The sequence below is a fragment of the Xenopus tropicalis genome, chromosome 4, assembly GCF_000004195.4.
Source record: "Xenopus tropicalis strain Nigerian chromosome 4, UCB_Xtro_10.0, whole genome shotgun sequence".
Classification (NCBI taxonomy): domain Eukaryota; kingdom Metazoa; phylum Chordata; class Amphibia; order Anura; family Pipidae; genus Xenopus; species Xenopus tropicalis.
The window spans coordinates 54584075-54602394 of record NC_030680.2 but is presented as its reverse complement, the minus strand read 5'-3'; positions in this window follow the sequence as shown (position 1 = coordinate 54602394).

Below are 18320 nucleotides of genomic sequence, written 5' to 3'. Positions count from 1 at the left end.
ATTACATTTTTTCCAAAATCTTTCTTTTATTGGTTTTGCATTCAAAGGAGGTGGGGGGGGAGGGGGTACAGAAGAGAAAAGGGGGGGGGGGAAGGGTTCAGCAAATGTTACAGTATTCATTGTCCATTGTTTTTAGACAGGGTTAACAGCGAGTTTTGTTATACAAAGATAATAAAATGCAGTGTATGTTAAGTACATCTTAAGTCACCTTCTAGTATTTTGGTTCTTATTCCTAGGGGTTTGTCATATTACAATGGTGTTTTCTCACTTTAACAAATTCAACCAGGGGTTCCAAGTACTATGATATTGTTGGATCTTATTATGTAGCAAGGCTGTGATTTCTTCTAGTTTCCTAGTTTCTTCTACTAGAGTGATCCATTCGTTTGCTGTGGGGGGGTTTATTGATTTCCACTTTTTGGGGATAATTGCTTTTGCTGCATGCAATAAGTGGAGTGTCAGTTTATCCTTTACAATTACATTGCTGTTTCCATCATAGTAAAATAGAAGTAGGGGGAGGTTGGAGGGGTGGATATTACTATTAGTGATCTTGCTAGATATTTCACACACTTTGCTCCAGAACTGTGTCATAGCTGTACACGAGAACCATATATGCATGAAGGACCCCACCTCAGAGCCGCACCTCCAGCATTTGTTGCTGGCATTTGGGAAAAGCTTATTTAGCTTCTCAGGCACATAGTACCATCTAGTGGTTAATTTGTAGAGCATTTCCCGTGTTCTAGATGCTCTGGAAGATTTGTGGATATTTATTAGTATTTTTTCTCTATGTTTTGGGGGGATACTTATGTTTAGTTCTTTTTCCCATGGTCAAAATAACCCTGCTGGGGGGTATTATAGTTTATCAACAAAAGTTTGTATGTAAAAGACAGTGGTCTTTTAGGTAATTTCTGGGTTTCTATCATGGTTTCCCATGTAGTTGTTTGGTTTCTTGGTGGTGTTCCTTTAAATTTGTTTAGATAGTGATGCAGTTGATTGTAGCACCATGCGTCTCTGGGGTGGGGTCCCCAAATTTTTTGAATGCCTGCCAGATTTATGAATTTACCCTTTTTATAAAAATCAGTTATTCTGGTTTCTCTTTCCTTATAAGTTCCCCACCTTGCAAAGGCTCTGATGTCTAAGCTGGGGGGGGAAATCTGGGTTTGCTATTAGAGTTTGGAGTCTGGGGAAGGGTGTTGTTGTAATAAGTTGTTGTCTGTATTTGTTCCATATTTCTAGTGTTGCCGCTATAGCAGGGTGTAGTAACACTTCCTTAGGCGTATTTGAGGGTTGGGCCCATAGTAGGTTGCTTAGTGGGATTTTGTACAATGCTTGTTCGGTTTCCACCCATATTTTCTCCTTACTTTGCAGATACCATTGGAGGGTTCGCACCAGGTGGATCAATGCGTAGTACCGGTAAGTGTCTGGAACTGATAGTCCTCCTTTACTTTTTGGGAGGATAAAGGTTTCGTATTTAAGTCTGGGGGTTTTATCTCCCCAAATGAAATTGGAGATTATTCTCTTAATTGAGTGGAAGAATACTTTAGGGATCTTAATAGGTATGGTCTGGAGATAGTAGAGGATTTGTGGCATTATAGACATTTTAATCGCCTGTATTTTCCCAAACCATGATAGACCTAGTGTTTTCCATGTTTTCAATTGTTTGTCCACCTTGTCTATTAATGGAACAAAGTTGGTTTGGTATAGTTTGGAGAGATCAGGTGTTAGCAGTATTCCTAGGTATTTAATCTTGTTGGGGGACCACTGGAACGGGAAATTTTGTTCTAGTATGGATTTTGTTGAGATTGGGAGGTTAAGATTTATGGCTTCTGACTTGCTTACATTGACCTTAAAGTTTGATACTTTGCCAAATTGTAGGAGCAGCTGCATTACATGACAAGGGGACTCCTCAATTTCCCTTCGCCTTCAGCCATCCCTCTGAACCCCATTGTTACATACATTAATAAAACACCAGGAGACGGAAATGGGTAAAAAGAGGCCACAGCATTTATTTACATTTTATCAAATAAATAGGACCTTGCCAGCCTCACCCCAAGGCAATATTCAAAGCCAGAATTCCATAAGAGATCGCTACTATGCTCTGCTGTTCCTTACTGAAGACTTGAGATCAGCACTATGTCATTATATCCACCACTGAGTATTAGGCTGCCTCTACCTACAGAGAGGATGGCCCCAAACTCTGCTACCAGCAGGAGCTGCATCTCCCACCATGAGAGAAGTTCAGCAGCCCTGCTGCCAGTCCTGAATCTGCAGTGCCTCGATGATAGGAAATCCAAGCAGGCTGTCACCTAGCACAAGCAGTAGTAGCGTCTGTATCAATCAACCCACCGTGCAGTCAAAGGAGAAAAGCTCCTTTCTCCCTCTTCTAAAATTTCCTGTGCAGTACTCTGGCAAGGTCCTACCGCCACAACGAGCCCAACTGAAAACCTTCAGTTGGGTTCGTCCCCACCATAAATTTATAACTATGTTATAAAACATTTCTTTTTGTATCACACATACTGTACCACAGGATAGAATAAAATTGGCCATTAGCTCTATGGTATAAATATAAATCATTTTTTTTTTTTTTTTTTTTAAATATCATGTGTATGCAAAACATAAATAAATACTTTCCTTTATTGAAATACCTTTAAATCCATGACCATGTGCAATTACCAACATGGCCAGTTATGGATGTATATTTTTTGGACACGTTACAGCAAGGCAAAACTTCCCACTGGAGCATTCTATTGGCCAAGAGACTAAAAATTTTTAGCATTATTTTGCTGCAAATTACCATGTATTCTGCCCATGTGGTAGACTAGGATGCAAACACGGCTTTTCAAAGGCAATCTGATTCCATCCTGGATACCAAACTTGCACTTCTATTAATAACAATGGAGCACAAGTCAACCAACCACTTACCATGCCCTCCAGTTGTACACGCCTAGCTCAGAGGGTAAGATCAACCAACCACTTACCAAGCTGCTCCATAGCTGCCTGTCCTCTCTGTGGAGACCTCCCTCCGGCTGTACTTGCCTCGCTCAGAGGGTAAGGTCATCCAACCACTTTGCCATACTGGTCCGGTAGCTGCCCATCCATACTGTGAAGACCCAGCTCAGAGACCCCAGCTCTGAGGGTAAGGCCAACCACCATTCCACCATGCTGCTTCCATAGCAGCCCTTCCACACATGTGGAGACCCAGCTCAGAGACCCCAGCTCTGAGGTTAAGGCCAACCACCACTCCACCATGCTGCTTCCATAGCAGCCCTTCCACACATGTGGAGACCCAGCTCAGAGACCCCAGCTCTGAGGGTAAGGTCAACCAACCACTCCACCAAGCTGCTTCCGTAGCAGCCCTTCCACGTTGTGGATGCCCAGCTTCGAGGAAAAGGTCAAACTGCTCCTGTTGCTTCTCCCGTACACTCGCTGTTCCTGTACACACTACCGCAGCTCTGAGGGTAAGGCCAACCAACCACTCCACCATGCTGCTTCCGTAGCAGCCCTTCCACGTTGTGAATGCCCAGCTTTGAGGGTAAGGCCAAACTGCTCCTGTCGCTGCTCCCGTACAGACTACTGTGCTTTTTGCCACAGCCCATCCCTTTGTGCAGAGACCTCCATCCAACCTTGCAAGCCTAGCTCATAAGGGCCCAGCTCAGGGAAAAAGGCCAACCAACCACTTTTTCTTAGGCTTTGATATTATAGTCACTGTAGTGACAACTAGCCACAGAAAGAAAGAAATAATAACCTTGTCGAGAATGGGGGCTATTAGTTTCTTGCCTGCTTGTACGCCCTCCCCCCCAGGTGATCAAATCTGCTTTCTGCCCAGAAAATTTAAAAATAAGTTCTATGAATTAAAGGCTAGCATTGTGCCAGGGAGCTATGTGATCAGCTTAAATATACATATATATACATACATATATATATATACACATATAAGCTACAGTAAGCAGGCCTCTATCATATAATCTTGGGGTTGCTAATTCTATATACAGTGGAGGAAATAATTATTTGACCCCTCACTGATTTTGTAAGTTTGTCCAATGACAAAGAAATGAAAAGTCTCAGAACAGTATCATTTCAATGGTAGGTTTATTTTAACAGTGGCAGATAGCACATCAAAAGGAAAATCGAAAAAATAACTTTAAATAAAAGATAGCAACTGATTTGCATTTCATTGAGTGAAATAAGTTTTTGAACCCTCTAACAAAAAAAGACTTAATACTTAGTGGAAAAACCCTTGTTTGCAAGCACAGAGGTCAAACGTTTCTTGTAATTGATGACCAAGTTTGCGCACATTTTAGGAGGAATGTTGGTCCACTCCTCTTTGCAGATCATCTCTAAATCCCTAAGGTTTCGAGGCTGTCTCTGTGCAACTCTGAGCTTGAGCTCCCTCCATAGATTTTCTATTGGATTAAGGTCCGGAGACTGACTAGGCCACTCCATGACCTTAATGTGCTTCTTCTTGAGCCACTCCTTTGTTGCCTTTGCTGTATGTTTTGGGTCATTGTCGTGCTGGAACACCCATCCACGACCCATTTTCAGTTTCCTGGCAGAGGGAAGGAGGTTGTCGTTCAGGATTTCACTATACATGGCTCCGTCCATTTTCCCGTTAATGCGAATAAGTTGTCCTGTGCCCTTAGCAGAAAAACACCCCCAAAGCAAAATGTTTCCACCCCCATGCTTGACGGTGGGGACGGTGTTTTGGGGGTCATAGGCAGCATTTTTCTTCCTCCAAACACAGCGAGTTGAGTTAATGCCAAAGAGCTCTATTTTGGTCTCATCAGACCACAGCACCTTCTCCCAGTCACTCACAGAATCATTCAGGTGTTCATTGGCAAACTTCAGACGGGCCTGCACATGTGCCTTCTTGAGCAGGGGGACCTTGCGAGCCCTGCAGGATTTTAATCCATTGCGGTGTAATGTGTTTCCAATGGTTTTCTTGGTGACTGTGGTCCCTGCTAATTTGAGGTCATTAACTAACTCCTCCCGTGTAGTTCTAGGATGCTTTTTCACCTTTCTCAGAATCATTGACACCCCACGAGGTGAGATCTTGCGTGGAGCCCCAGAGCGAGGTCGATTGATGGTCATTTTGTGCTCCTTCCATTTTCGAACAATCACACCAACAGTTGTCACCTTCTCTCCCAGCTTCTTGCTAATGGTTTTGTAGCCCATTCCAGCCTTGTGCAGGTCTACAATTTTGTCTCTGACATCCTTGGACAGCTCTTTGGTCTTTCCCATGTTGGAGAGTTTGGAGTCTGCTTGATTGATTGATTCTGTGGACAGGTGTCTTTTATACAGGTGACTAGTTAAGACAGGTGTCCTTAATGAGGTTGACTAATTGAGTAGAAGTGTCTAACCACTCTGTGGGAGCCAGAACTCTTAATGGTTGGTAGGGGTTCAAAAACTTATTTCACTCAATGAAATGCAAATCAGTTGCTATCTTTTATTTAAAGTTATTTTTTCGATTTTCCTTTTGATGTGCTATCTGCCACTGTTAAAATAAACCTACCATTGAAATGATACTGTTCTGAGACTTTTCATTTCTTTGTCATTGGACAAACTTACAAAATCAGTGAGGGGTCAAATAATTATTTCCTCCACTGTAATTGCACAGATATGGTGAAATTGTATCTACCCCCCAATTGCAAGCTGAGTGCCCTGAAACTGCAAGCGACATTGTGCTAAGCGTATGGTATTTTCACAGGCGCTGTGGCTTTCTTATACAAACCTTTTTTCAGAGGGAATGCTTGCCAGTAATAAACACCATCCGCCTTCATGGACTACCTGGCATGCCAGCCACCCAACCGTTAGGGGTTGGGTGGGCAAGTGTAACCAGGCAGCCAATTGTCAACACTTCTGTGGGACCCAAGCCCATCAAGCACCTGCCTCGCTAACAGTCGGCTGCATCCCAGCTAAGCTACAATAGGCAGGCTCTGTTTTTTATACTTACCCATCAGTATCTGGACTCCTACTAGTTGTACTAATAGAGGATTATACTATATGTAGGTTCTGTCTGCAGTAGCAGCGGATTGTCCTCTGAGCATGACCTGAAATCTGTGACTCAATAAATTAGAGGTAAGGAACCTACTAAAGGCTGCTAAATCGAGAACTATATCTATAGAAATACCATGCAATGTACAGACTTCTTAAACCAAAGCCTGGGAAAGTTACTATATTCAGGCTTTGCCCTATTCCTGACTAAGCTCCTCTCTGTAAACTCAAACTACAGCTCTCTGTGTACTTTGATGAGTTGCAGTAGCAGCAGCTCAGTGTCACAGCCTGGATTTCTATATTTAATAGAGAGGATGCCTTTTTGGACTCAGGCTGACTCCCCTGCTGCCCAAGTGACTACAGTGCAATTAACTGCTGTAGCAACAACAAGGAAACGACTATTGAGCAGCCTGCCCAAATAGTTCTACCCCCAATGCTAGTAGTATAATGAGGAGTAAATTTGTATATACTTCAACTAATAACATTATGTAAAAGAGAGAGGTCTGTACATGGTCCATGATACACTCACAGGGGCAATTGTACTGTAATCCCCTCCTCCCTCACTCTCTATATATATATATATGTGTGTGTGTGCCGAAACACAGTAGAACTACTTCTGCCCTAGGTACACAGCCTGAGTGTAGCCTCTACAGGAATGTTGTCCAAATAACTAGATGGCTATCTGGCAGGTTCTGCATGGGTTAATAATATATAGATAGATGACATCCGCAACTGGATAAGGCCCAGTAAATTTAGAGGTCAAACTCTGACAGCAGGCTGCTGAATCAAATGATTATATCTATAGAACTACTGTATAATACGTAGTGTTAGTAAAACAAAGCCCAGGAAAGTTACTGAATTCAGGCTTTGCCTTATTACCAACTGAGCCCCACCTCCAACTACAGCTCTCTCTGTATACTCCAACTGTAGCTCTCTGTATACTCCAACTACAGCTCTCTGTATACTCCAACTACAGCTCTCTGTATACTCCAACTACAGCTCTGTATACTCCAACTACAGCTCTCTGTATACTCCAACTACAGCTCTCTGTATACTCCAACTGTAGCTCTCTGTATACTCCAACTGTAGCTCTCTGTATACTCCAACTACAGCTCTCTGTATACTCCAACTACAGCTCTCTGTATACTCCAACTACAGCTCTCTGTATACTCCAACTACAGCTCTCTGTATACTCCAACTATAGCTCTCTGTATACTCCAACTATAGCTCTCTGTATACTCCAACTACAGCTCTCTGTATACTCCAACTACAGCTCTCTGTATACTCCAACTATAGCTCTCTCTGTATACTCCAACTATAGCTCTCTCTGTATAATCCAACTACAGCTCTCTGTATAATCCAACTACAGCTCTCTGTATAATCCAACTACAGCTCTCTGTATACTCCAACTATAGCTATCTCTGTATACTCCAACTACAGCTCTCTGTATACTGTAATGAGTTGCAGTAGCTGCAGCTCAATGTCACAGCCTGGATTCCTATTTAATAGAGAGGGTACATTTTTGGGCCCAGGCTGACTTCCATGCTGCCTGAGTGGCTACAGTGAGATTAACTGCTGTAAAGCTGCAAACAAACAGCAAGAGCCTAACAAACAGCCTGCCCAAATAGTTCTACCCCCAAAGCCAGCAGTATAGTGAGGAGTTAGTGTGTATATACTGCAGCTAATAACAATATATTACAGAGAGAGCTCTGCCTCATGTTTCTACCTGTTCAGAAGATAGGAAGTGAACTCCTTCTTTTGTGACATCATATCCCTATCCTTCTCCACCCCCCCAGCCCAGCTTTCCCCCTCCTTAACATACTGCTTCTCACCCAATCACAGCTGCATCTGATTTTTCAATCTTTAAACATAAACCAGTGTAATCTGGCTGCTGGTCATTCGGATCCCTTGTCATGCAGCCCCTGCGTTTATAGCTTCAGGGCTTCCTTTAGGTAGTGTTATGTTAGGTTTTGTGATAACTAGTAGTATATAGATTACATTTTTGCCTAACTAACTATATTACAAATATTTTTTATTTTGTGCAGGCTATCCATTTTTCCCAGTTTCATTTTTACACTGAACTGTTCTTTTAAAGTCAGTGGAAAAAATTCAGACGATGAGTGATTTCCAACAAAAGTAAAATACAACAAAGAGATGGATAAATGCCATATTTTTCGAATACCATTTTCAGGCAGCTAGATTTTTACACAGAGGTAAACTCATTACACTTGATCAATATGCTTTTTTTTTACACAGTGGTGTATTTGCATTTTTAGCATGATAAATAGGCCCCCTATGTCTACCTCATACATTTTTAAATGCTTCCAGTTGCTTTGTCTGTTACGGTACCCCTGGGCTTACTTCTGGGATCTCTCATCTCTGTCTCTTTAAAGGGTAAGTAAACCTTTAAAATAAGTTGAGATCCCAGAACAAAGCCCAGGGGTACCGTAGCAGACAAAACAACTGGAAGCCTTTGACAGGCCACCAAGTCTCTATGTATTCATCAAGTATTTGGCTAAATGCATTGAAGCACTGCAAGCTAAGGGATTGATTTGTCTTTTTATAAGGGTCCACTAGTTCTTTCCATCCTCTATGATTTAACACTGTTTGTGTAGTGTATAAAGGTACTATCTTTGGCATTGTTAATTATATTTAACCTTCTAGACAGGAATTGATTTGATGATTGTTTTCACTGTCATCTAAACAGCAGGAAGGAATCAACTGTGACATTTTAATCATCAAACATACGATGTTGAAAGTTATTTCTTTAGATTTGTTTAAATATACCAGTGTGCAGGACTAAATACATTCATAAATACATATTAATTCCATGCTTTAAATACAGTTACAAAACAGAACATTCATGTAAGATGCCATTCCATGTAACATACATGATGGATGCACAAACTAGAGTGTTCACCTACAACTATTTTGTCCTTGCACCAGTCAAAGAACTATAAAAAGGTATAAAATCAGTTATCTGGAAGCCTGTTACGCAGAAAGCTCAAAATTACTCCTTTTTAATAAAATAATTAACATTTTTAAAAATAATTTCCCTTTTCCTCTGTAAATAATGAAACAGTATCTATTACTGGATCCCAACTAAGAGGCAAAATAATCCTCTTTAATTAATTTTTAAATTATTTTTTAGTAGAGAAAGTATGGTGATCCAATGAAAACACTCCTTATCTGAAAAAAACCAGGTTCCAAACATTCTGGATAATAGGTCCATGCTTGATCTATACATAATAAGGTCACTAATTTTTATTTTATTTTTTTCCACTTCTTGAACCCTAAATGTCTTATTACATATTCCTGCAGTCCCCACACACACGTGGCGATCTGACCATCGGTCGCATGAAACATCGTCAGATCCCCCACACACCGTCAGGGCTGAAACAGCAGATAAGGAGGTAGAAACAATAGGATTTCTACCTCCTTCTGCCGATTCAGCCCTGACGGCAGATTTTGGTCAGGCGCCTTCTATGGCGCCCGATCAAAATCTTTTAACCGGTCCGATCGGCGAGTCGACCGATATCAGCAGCTTCCTGCAATATCGGTCGACTCGCCGACATGCCATACACGCACCGAATATCGTATGAAACGAGGTTATATATTGCACACACAGTTACATCCTAATGCATATACCTGTAGTCACTTAATCTGCTTTGTGCTACTCATTCCCATAGCTATGACTCTTCTAAGTTATATGTAAGGTTATAAATATATCAATTGAGTTCTTTAACTCATGATCACTAGTTGACTAGGCATCATTTGCTTAAATAATGGGCTTACTGATAAACATTGCAGCTACTAGGAAATTATATACATTTGCCCTTTATTCAGTCCAGAAAGAAGCAATTACTTAACTCAGTCTTTATAATTAGTATCCACTAGTTAAAGACTTCAGCTATACCTTCATCATACCACTCAAACAGTGAAGAACATTTGTGTGACCCCTGTCCCAGATGCTTGCCCCATTTAGAGGCAAGGATAGTTTTATACATTCAGCTCTTGACTCTACATAACAACCCCAGTCAGGAGCTGCAAAATTCCTCTTCCTGTTACAGTTACTGGATTAACACTACAACTTCATTGCCCCGTGCTTAATGACAAACACTGTTGTGACTATATTCCCCAAGGCATCATTGCTCACAGGGCACATGAAAATTCTCTGACTCATGACAAGGCCCTGCGCACACTGCTGCAAGAACAACAGTTATTTAAATTGAAGATAACAGCCACAACTATTCCTTATGAAATGTTATGATTGCTATTCATAAATAACTTTTGCGTCTGTGAGAAAATTTGGTTCAGTTATAATTGTGACTGTACTGTTATTAAACATTGCAGAGGTTAGTTGTTTAGTCTGGGCAGAACATTTATGTTTAATAGGCAATTAAAAATTGCCATTAGAGCTCGCTTAATTACAGGCTTTGTGTTCATTGCATTGGAAAGTGAAAATAATGTTGTTCTGAGTGTCTAATTGCTACAGTTTGTTTGCTACAGCCACAGAAATTCTTAGAGGGCTGGTAACAAGAATAAAACACATTATTATATTAATACCCTAGCAGTGTGCAGTAATGGTGGACAGTTTTAATATATGAGGGGTACAGTAATATTCAGTATCACCAATATGCAATTGCAAGTTCTGCTGGGCAAGGATTCTGTATGCACAGCACCACTGGTTTAAAGCTGGGGCTTTAGAAAAATATTATTTCTGATTGAACATGAGCTATCACAGGAAATCCAATGTTATATCTTTTTATTTATGATAACAAAATGTTATGAAATAGGTTAACCAGTTATTCGCCAATGGATATAAATGAAATGAGCTACATATATAAAAATTTTGGTTTTATTGTCCATTTTATAAACAATGCAGCACACATTATAAGTCAACCATACACTTTAGCAAATGGATTACAGTGCTTCATGGGAACTAGCCCAGTAAAAAGCTGCTGCCAGTAGGTTGCTTGTGCAGTTTAAATGTCGCTCTTGATTCACCAATGGATACAGAAAGCCAGATTATCCCCTATTCCTACCTTTTTCTGCACCAGACTGCAATTTCAACCACTGGTGGTTAACCACATCATATCAACATGTTCAGAAACTCCTAGAGGAACAATTATTTGTATCCAAAGAACAGCTCTGGTTTTTGAAATACTGCTAAATCATGCTTCCACATGCTTCATATATGTATGGATATTACCTAGTTACATTTCATTGTTGGTTTACAATTCAGAGATATCCTTCCTGCAGTTACAGAGTAGATTAAAAATAGATGTCATGGAGCCATGACAAAAAAAGATGTCATGGAGCTTTTGGTTCAGTACCTTAAATGGCTTTTGGATTAATATTTAATTTTTAAATTTGACGTGGAGCTTGACATGTTCTTAGTTTGGCAGGTGAACTCCATACGACTTGTGCTCTGATAAATTTTCCATCCACAGCAGCCTATCAGCACTAAATAGGTTCAATGAAACCATTGTAGTTGGATGTCTGTGACAGTACTACCCTCAAGGGTTTAAATGCCAGGGAATTCCCTGCCACTCAGTTGAACTGAAGAAGTCACTGGAATGAGCGGTGAAACGTAAAACTCAGAAAGTACATTTGCTTTAGACTAAATTCTAATATATATAATGTATATCATAACCTGGATGAATGACAATCTTTATACATTCTGATTAACAAAGAAATGAACACCTGGTGACACAACAACAGAACATTGCCCACAAACAGCTACATATAAGGTTAATGGTAAGTGTAGCCTCTTTGCAAGCCTTTATCATATGGCAAATGCTAAATTTCTTGCATACAGTGAATGAACGGTGAAAGAAAAACAATGAATGTATAGAAGGGTACATTTTACAAGCAGCAAAGCTTCAGTTGCAGCCCTATAGTAGTTAAACCTCAGTATTTACAAATTACAGTTGCTGTCCAGTCTCTACTGGATTTTTTTAAATAAAGTATTTGCTTGCCTAAAATTATCAGCTAGTTGAAATATTTATGTTAGTAAGTATAGAAATAGTATTTATATTGTAGTATAGAAAGACTGCATATTTTTCACACCACACAAGACTGCATATTTTTCATACCAGTTTCCCACCCATATTCCCTCTCCCCACTGTTAACATAAAATGTCACGCTGATACAGAAAACATTAGAATTTTAGACAAAGAGACATTTTTTAAGATGAATAAATGAATGACTCTATAAGACAAAGAGCTTTATTCAGTGATGGGATTGCTTATATTACTGCATGGTACTAAAGTACATTATGAACAAATGCTCTGAGCTTTTATTTTCTTACAGAGTGAATGCCAAAAGTGAATGTGAACCACTTTGTAGATTTTTCTCTGAAAGAAAACAATCATATTTAATTGTTTACTTATTTGAATGGCAAAATGATATTTTTTTTAAATATAATAATAATACTAAACCTTTAGGTCTCCACAGTTCCTAGTTTTACTGTTAAGGTTTAAAGAACTTTGTTATTCAATTCCAAACTAAACAAATCCTTTCAGATATGAAAAAATTACACTGACATAATTACTATTTTGTAGCAGACCCTTTGGAAAGAATCAGTTGCTTCCAATAGGTTAAAAAAAGAGGTAATGTGCTTTACCTGTCCAAAGTACCTTCTCCAAGCAGTATTTTGACTTGTTCACGTGTGTTTATTTCAGCAATGAGGTCTTTATTGTTTTTTATTGGTCTTTATTTTCTTCTGGCATGGATACACTAGGCAGACTAAATCTGCCTTTTCTTTTCTGGTATATTTATGCCAAGTGTGACACTGCCCTAGATAATGAGCAGGCACATATGTTGGAAAATACTTACAGTGAGTAAGGTACATACAGCCTGACATGTTGTCCTGAGTTGAGCTTAATCATAGGCTGATTGGACAAAAATACATGGGGTTTATTTAGGAGGTACTTAAAGCCAAAACAACCAGTTAAAATACATTAACCAATGACAATTAAAGAGCCCCCTTTTTGGCAACAGATGTTGTGTCTGAAGGTCACCTTCAATCTGTCAGGCATACACAAAACAACCCTACCCCATAGACTCCATTTTAATCAAAAATCTACATTTTTAAAAATGATTTCCTTTTTCTCTGTAATAATAAAACAGTACTTGTACTTGAACCCCGAATCCTTCATGAAAGATTTAGCTGAATCAAAAACCTAATTTAAACATTCAAATTAAATTTGTGCTGCAAAAAAAAATTCAATTTCCGTGTTTATGTGACAAAAAGTCAGAATCTAGAATCCTGTTGATAAAGGCTGAATCTTGGCCAAATCCCAAACTGAATCCTGAATTCAGTGCATCCCTATAATTATTGGAGGAAAAACAATTCCACTTTTTATAAATGTTTTAAATTATTTTTTAGTAGACTTGAGGTATGGAGATGCCCAATCCTTGCAGCTTGAAGCAGACATGCAATCTGTATTAAAAGCACATCATAAATATATGACTGTATGTGGCAGAGCAAGCACTAAGTGACTTTTCTTTTATCTATGGACTAATGTAGTTGATTTACTGGGGTGTTCTGGGCCAAAAACCCCCGGTGGGCCCCAGACCTCATGGGCCCTGGCCCCCGCAACCCAAGGCCACTCCCCTGCCCAGGCCACCCCATCTGGGCAGCTCCATCTCTCCTGCTGCCCTGCTTGCACCACACCCCTCTCTCTCGCTTACCCACTCCCCTTCCCGAGCCTGCTCCCTGGGAGGTTAAAAGTAAGCGCCATGGAGGGGAGTGGGGATGCACCTCCGGAGGAGAACCATGAAATTGCAGTCCCAGTGGGCCCTATGCTCCAGTCCAACCCTGCACCCTCATTCATTTCCCTATTCCCACGCCATTTCCCTATTTTTCAGAGGAAAGGTTTAGTCACAGATCAGGCCTAGGGGCATGGAGATAAATATTACTGATGATGTTGCCCATAGTAACCAATCAGATTTTTGCATTTGATTTCTAACTTGTAGGTGACCGTTCAAATCTTATTGCTGATTGGTTGCTATTGGCAACATAACCGGTGATATTTATCTCCAATCTTAGTAAACACTCCCCTTAATGTGATGGTGTCTGGTTGTCTACATATGCCACCTGTGTGGTTCTAGGCATTACACAGTGACAATTCCATGGCATTGTTTTTAAACTGCAGTGCTTGGGGGACCTCTCCCTACTGCACTGCTTCGTAAGTAAGTTTAAATGAACACGCGAATGGGGGGGGGGGGTGGCCGCGAATGGGGTGCATGGTGTACATTGCAAAAATGCTTAAAGGGGTGCATCATTTTACATGCATTTTTTAGTTTTACACATGTACTGACTGTAAGCATTAATTTCTCAGGCTGCCAGTTTTCAGATTATTGGCCTTTGGTTTGTATCAAAGGTACAGAGACCCATTGGATATATATTTTGTTTTGTTGCTGGAAACAAATCATATGTTTAGTTATAGCCCAAAAGTGGTGAGGGTTTTCATTTCTATACTTTTATTTATTTATTTATTTTTTTTAACCTGAAAGTCACAGATGCTGGCCATTAATAATACAGTGGATATCTGCATATGAATGTCAAATATTTTGGTCCCGAATACATAGATGGCTATGTTGAAAGATGCAAGTATTGGTCGAAGACTTATTTTTGCACGTTGTATAGCTGTGACTAGAGATTTAAGAATTGAAATGTACAACCATAACCCACCTCCCCCCCAAAGAAAAGATTTTTATTAAACTATTCTACCACAGTAATACATATTTGTCTTAAAGGGGACCTGTCACCCTAACAAATAATTTGAAATTCTTTTCTGTTGTGTTTGTTAATCAAAATAAACTTCACTAGCACTATATTAAGTATATTAAGTAATATAAATCTTGTTTCCTTCAGTTCTGGGATTACACAATCACAGGGTGCCATTTTGTGGAAAGCTTTGTATCACCCCAAAATCATGTGTATGTGCCAGAATGGGGGACCAGATGCCCAGCCACTGGCTACACAATTAGATGGTTAGGAGGGAGGGGGAAGTGAGAACTGAATTGAAAGTTAAAGTACTTGTCTGCCCCGCCTCTATGCCTAAGGCACTGAGGCGGGGCAAGCAATATTTGATTGACAGATGGGATTTTAAAAAGCCTTTATAATGGGTTTGGATGTGTTAATATAAAAATGAATTTGGGTTTCTTGTTTAATTTGAAAAAGGCTTTTATTATACAGCTTTTTATGTCTGGGTGACAGGTCCACTTTAAGTTTTTCTCCATTAGGCTCCACAATTGTTTGTGACCTGAATGTGACTAAATCTCCCACTCTAGGTATTATTTTATGATTGCTAAATGTTTTCTAATAAAGGTTAAAACCTCATTTATGAACTACAACCCTAAGAATCAACTGGGACAATCATGTAATATCACGATGGGTAACCATGGTTATGGTAAAATGCAGCTGGATTCTACTAATGATTCAAGTGACGAGTCCTGCATAGCAGTAATGACAGTGCATAACGTTTGTATCAGTTGTTACATTACTGAAATAAGGATGAATAAAGCACTTGGTACAGAATCAAATAATTGCAGGTTGAAGTGAGGTAAAGCAATAAAAAGCTGCTGGGACAATCGGCTTATAAGTAAGCAGGTTCTGATGTGTAATAAGTTCTCCATAGACTATAATTGTTCCTACAAGAAAGATTAAAGAACAACTACCAATGCCCTCTAAGTTGTTTTCTGTAGTTTAGTTTTTTTTCCAGCCATCTCCCTTTTCTGTTTATATCCTTTTTCCAGTTTAGACTTTTTGTATTCCACACTGGTGGGTCTTTTCTTCCATCTTAACATCCCTACTAACTTCCCATTTACCATATCTAGCTATTTTCCAACCATTTCTCTTATTTCCCTCCCCTTTAGCTTATTCAGCCTCCCTCCTAATGCTGTCTTGCTTTAAAGGGGTTGTTCACCTTGATCTAGAGCGTAATATTCTGAAACATTTTAGTTATTTCACTTTTTATTCAGCAACTCTCCACTTCAGAATTTCAGCAGTTATCTGGTTGCTATGGTTCAAAACACCTTAGCAACCAGCAAGTGGTTTGAATGAGAGACTGATATATTTATGAGAGAGGACCTCCCAAAAAAGGAGACAAGAAATCCTGTGTTTCTTTTGATAGAGGACTCAGTGCAGCTTTTTTGTGAGTGCTTATGGCTGAATTTACATAGACCTTTCTGATAAAACTTACTTAGTTTTTACCTTTCCTTCTCCTATAAGTAATAAAAAGTAACAATAGCACCCTTACAGAGGTGCTGGAGTCAGTGACCCCCATTTGAGTCATAAGAAGAAGACACAAAATCCAAAAACTATATAAAAAAAAAAGAAGACCTGGCTTGAAAAGGAGAGGGAAGGTATAAATTAGAAGAGGGTAGCACTGCTGCTGTACCAGTACTGACTCCTATATGTGGGGCAGTATTGTTCATTAATTTTCCTAAAGCATGCAGCAATAAACATTAATGGAAGTATCACAGTGGAATTCTGATATTAGAATTTGCCTTGATGCTGCCTCACTAAATCTAAGCCAAGTATTTCCTAATCTCCTTTTTAGATATACTCTGAAGATTAAATCTCTCTGCACTACTCATGCTGTGGTCTGCTCTATGATAACATAACAATTTGTTAATAACATAACAATTTTTTTACACCGCATAATAAATAGGCCCCATAGTGTACATCTAAGGGCAGAGCACTCTGCTTTTACTGTGTAGAAAATATCCTTCTTCTATTGGGAATGTGGAATCCAGCTGGTAAATAGTGCATGAATCTACCCCTCCCACGTGCCTTATGAACTATGTTACTGCTCTAAACTGAACAGTGCGGAGCTGGCTATGTAAGGTGTATTATTACCATATTTCATATACTTAAAGGGATACTGTCATGATTTTTATGGTATACTATTTATTTCTAAATTACACTGTTTACATAGCAAAAAATTCACTCAATCATTTAACATTTTATTCTTGAACAAACAAGAATTTTTTTAGTTGTCATATTGGTGTGTAAGCAGCCATCTCAGTGCATTGTGCCTGAGTCTGAGCTTTCAAAAGGAGGCATCGCTACACATTAGAACTGCTTTTAGGTAACCTATTGTTTCTCCTACTCCCATGTAACTGAAGGAGTCCCAAGCCAGACTTGGATTTCTTACAATTGGGTGCTATTCTGATATCTACTGGGAGCTGCTATCTTGCTACCTTCCCATTGTTCTGCTGATAGGCTGCTGGGAGGGGGGGGATATCACTCCAACTTACAGCTCCGCAGTAAAGTGTGCCTGAAGAAGAATATGGCTAGCCCCATGTGCAATTTCAAAATTAATTATAAAAAAAATCTGTTTGCATTTTTGAAAAACAGAATTCAATGCAAAATTCTGATGGAGAAGCTCTATTAATTGAGCTTCTAAGCTCAGACTAAGCTTTGAAAAAAACATGTATTCCCATATTCCCATGATAGTATTACTTTAATGATTACATATATTTCTCCCTTTGTTGTCATTCCCTACACGCCACATTGATTATGAGTAAATGTAAAAGATCTATGAATCAATGAACCATATATTTTTTGAAGACTGTATGCAAAAAACTCTTCTTATTAAAAATCATCAATAATTTAAGTGTAGGATGGTGGTTTGGTCCAAGTAAGTAATAAATTAGGTATACTGCTTGTTTGGAAAAGTGTGTATTTATATACACTTTGGGGTGTGTTTATTACACAAAAGGCAAACATCAAGGGTGATGTTGCTAATTGAAACCAGTCATGAATTAGATTTGAACAGTTACCTAATAACAAAAGCAAACATCTGATTGGTTGCTATGGGGAACATCATTAGTGATGTCTGTCTTCAATGTTAATAAATACCACTCCATTGTATGCAACACAGATAGTTGTGTGCTAGTGTGATAGTTGCACTGGTGAAAGTGCAGTGCTTATAGGCAGTGTTTCTATGGATTGCTCTATACTTCTGTCATCATGGGTCCTACCTGTAAGCTTTGTTGGGGAGTTTAAACTGCACTGTTGTCTAGGATGGTGGTCCAACTAGTGCAGGGTTGGACTTGGAACCTCTGTCTTAAAGCTAGTATGAAAATATGTTTTGAGAATCCCTGACTCTTATCAACAAGCATTTTTCATAACCCTATAAAACAGGGGATAATATAACAGTGCAATAACTGGGTATTTGTAGATGATATAGCCAGACACCTCCACCATAGATCAGTTTACTGCTGAATGTGATGCAACAAGAAATGAATAAAGCACCTCTTAGGTAGGGTGATTATGCACCCACTGAACAAGGTTAGGTACCTAAGGACAAGAA